Source organism: Rattus norvegicus, chromosome 5, assembly GCF_036323735.1.
Source record: "Rattus norvegicus strain BN/NHsdMcwi chromosome 5, GRCr8, whole genome shotgun sequence".
Taxonomy (NCBI): Eukaryota; Metazoa; Chordata; class Mammalia; order Rodentia; family Muridae; genus Rattus; species Rattus norvegicus.
Window position 1 is genome coordinate 116009083 of NC_086023.1, and position 4046 is coordinate 116013128.

A 4046-nucleotide genomic window follows, 5' to 3' on the forward strand; every position below is an offset into this window, starting at 1 on the left:
GGTGGATTTTTCCTTTGATGCATATGCAGTGTCCTTCCTTATTTTTTTTGATAACTTTTGGTTGAAAGTCAATTTTATTTATTATTAGAATGGCTACTCCATCTTGTTTCTTGGGACCATTTGCTTCGACATTTTTTTTTCTCAGCCTTTTACTCTGAGGTAGTATCTGTCTTTGTCACTGAGGTGCATTTCCTGTATGCAGCAAAATGCTGGGTCATCTTTACATATCCAGTCTGTAAATTTGTCTTTTTATTGGAGAATTGAGTCCATTGATATTGAGAGATATTAGGGACCAATAATTGTTTCTTACTACTTTTGTTGTTAGAGGTGGAATTATGTTTTGTGTGGCTATCATCTTTTGGGTTAGTTGATAGAAGATTTCTTTCTTGCTTTTCTAGGGTGTAGTTTCCCTGCTTCTGTTGGGAGTTTTCCATTTATTAACCTTTGTAGGGCTGGATTTGTGGAAATTTCTTGTGGAAATTTGGTTGTGTCATGGAGTATCTTGGTTTCTCTGTGTTACTTGAGAGTTTTGCTTGATATAGTAGCATGGGCTGGCATTTTTGTACTCTTAGAGTCTGTATGACATCTGCCCAGGATCTTCTATCTTTCCTAGACTCTGTTGAGAAGTCTGGTTTAATTCTGTTAGGTCTGCCTTTATATGTTACTTGACCTTTTTCCCTTACTGCTTTTAATATCTGTTCTTTGTTTAGTGCATTTGTTGTTTTAACTAATTATGTGATGGGAGGACTTTCTTTTCTGGTCCAATCTGTTTGGAGTTCTGTAGGCTTCTTGTATGCTCATGGGCATCTTGTTCTTTGGGTTAGGGAAGTTTTCTTTTATAGTTTTGTTGAAAGTATTTACTGGCCCTTTAAGTTGGGAGTCTTTGCTCTCTTCTATACCTATTATCCTTAGGTTTGATCTTCTCATTGTGTCCTAGATTTCCTAGATATTTTGGGTTAGGATCTCTTTGCGTTTTGCATTTTCTTTGATGGTTGTGTCAATGTTTTCTTATGTTATCTTCTGCCCCTGAGATTCTCTCTTCTATCTCTTATATTCTGTTGGTGTTGCTTGTGTCTGTGACTCCTGATCTCTTTCCTAGGTTTTCTATCTCCAGGGTTGTCTTTGTGATTTCTTTATTTTTTCTATTTCCATTTTTAGATCCTGGATAGTTTTGTTCAATTTCTTCACCTGTTTGGTTGTGTTTTCCCGCAGTTCTTTATGGGATTTTTGTGTTTCCTCTTTAAGGGCTTCTACCTGTTTACTTATGCTGTTCTGTATTTCTTTAAGGGAGTTATCCATGTCCTCCTAAAGTCTTCTAACATCATCGTGGGATTTGACCTTAAATCAGAGTCTTTCTTTTCCGGTTTGTTGAGGTATCCAGGACTTTCTGTGATAGAAGAACTGGGTTTTGATGATGCTCTGTGGCCTTGGTTTCTGTTGCTTAGATCCTTGCCCTTGCCTCTCACCATCTGGTTCTTTCTGATGTTATCTGGTCTTGCTGTCTCTGACAGTGGCTTGACCCTCCTGTAAGCCTGTGTGTCAGCACTCCTGGGAGACCAGCTCTCTCCCAGTGGGATTTTGGTACCGAGAGCTATGGCACAGGGTCAGCTCCGTGTGCAGGTAGGAACCAGATGGATCGTATCCCAGACTGCTGCTGGATTCCTCTGTCCTGAGGGTTCAGGGCAGATCCCTCTGAGCAGAGGTGGTGTCACCAGCTCTCTTCTGGCAGGATATGAGCACCAAGAGCTGTGGCACAGGGGTCTACTCCAGGTACAGAAGGGAACTGAAAAGATTTAAAGTTGTTTTGATAAAGATTCATTTCCAAACAAAACAAGGCATTGAAAAGAGCCTTAGACTGGGAGAGATATTTGTAATAGCACATAAAAAAAAAAGGTTGGAAAAAGAACAAATATGCTAAAATATATGGATTTATTACAAAACATTATACCTGGATACCGAGTCTATATCTAAATGTTTTTATTCTTTGTCATTATAATTACATTTCCTCTCATACACACATCCTCTCATAATTCATGGTCTCTCTTTCTTTTTATATATATTCCTAAACATTCTGGGTGTTGTAACCTATATGTACATGATCTCAAGGCTAACCACTAGGTATTGGATAAGCAATTCGGAGAACTGTATCTTCAAGAAGACCATTTTTCCCTCTCTCCACATTACCCAGTTTTCTAGTGTTGAGGACCCATGAGATTTCTCCATTTCATGTTCTTTCTGTTCATTCCCCCTTCTTCCCTCATTGTTCATGTTTTGTTTAGGCATCCAGAAGATTTTGTCATTATCGCACTTGTTGATGGGAAACACATGCTGTTCTAGGAGCCTCGTAAAGAAAATATCAAACTCCCTGGTAGAAAAAAATTTACAGGGATATGATTAGTGTATTTTGATTAAGCCAATCATGTGGCCTTCCTGAATTTACCAGGCCGTTATGTTAAATAATTAATACAAGGAGGAAGGATAAAGTCACCCAGCAGGGGGGTAATGATTCCCTTACGAGGCAGCCTTTAGAGTAGATGTTATGCTTTCAGGTCAGAAAGGAAATAAGGTAAGGTGTTTACATCACCAGCGTAAGTTAACTGACGAACCTTGGCTTGGCCAGTTAGCCAGACCTGTGGCCTAGTTCATCTGGCCCCCAGGAAACTCCCTGGAGTCTCTTAATGTAGTTCGGTGTACATGAGAGTGCTGTGATGTTTTTGGTCCCTGATGTATTTGGACAAAGAGAAGCCTCTGTTCTGACCTTAGTAGCTACAGTAAGCACCACTGGTGACTCAGTATCAGCTCCTGAAGGCATCCCTTGCAGCTGGCCCTTTCTTCTTGCTCAGTTTAATGCCACTATTTCAGAAGAAAAGTTCTTGCTGTGCCAGGGCAGAACAAACAGTTCATGGTGAGTGCACAAGAACACAGCCTGACCCAGAAAATACCAATATCCCAGGGGCAACTGCCAGCTTTTGAGACAAACATAGGGGAATGTGGAGGGAAGACCCAGGGAGCCAGCTGGGAACTAGGGCAGAAGCATGCTCACAAAGCTGTGTTGCTCTGCCGTTCCTGAAAGATGGTAGTGAATTTAGCAAAGGGAGAAAACAGTGAAAAAAATGTTGCAATCTCAGTGGGTGATCAGTCAGCATCTGTAGCTCAAACTTAATGACTGCAATTGAAGAAAGGTGACAGCGGAGTGTAGCTTCAGGGGGAAATAATGAAATAATGGCCCAAATGTATGCGTATTTTCTTAAACTAAGCTTCCAGGCAGAAGGATTTAAGTTAATCAGCAAAATACCAAACTCTTAACAAGATATATGATACACTGCTTAGAGTGAAAATAAAGGGGATCATTTCAAGGGGAGCCAGGGCACCCCAGGAGAAATGACAGTGAATACCAGAAACAAGCCTTAAAGAAGGAATGTCTCCAGGAAGCCAAGGTAGAAAGCCATCAATATAAGATTATACCTGGCCATATTTTTAAGGCAACAATTCACATCCTGTCACAGAAGAGGGAGGAAGAAAAGAAAATGGAGAGAAACTGGGGCACCATTTACAGCATTACTTTTTAAACAAAAGTGAGACACAGAAAGATCATGCTAGGGACTTTGCCAAAGTAGCCCCATTCCCAAAGATTGCTAGTAGTGAAGAAAGTAATGTACTGCTATAGTTATGAGTTCATACACACACATGCGTATTTGTACATGTGAATTTTTTGGATGACAATTTGCATATTTTAATCCCCATTTCTCACTAAAACTAAGGTCAGAGAGCCCTTGTACCTGACCTTGTTGACACAGTATCTCCCTCATAGTCTATGGCCAGTAAGTATTTGTTGAACTGGGTGTCATGAACTGATTAGGTCTGTGAGCTTCTACACTGTCCGGAGAGCACAATGACCTGACACCATATTCTCATCATTCCTACCTCATGGGACTTAGTCTTGAGTTTTATTTTGGGGAAATAAGGCTGTTGTCTACCAAGATCTTTCTGTAATTTGTTTAAACAAACAGAACTATTTTGAGACCTTTAACACACTAATCTTCATT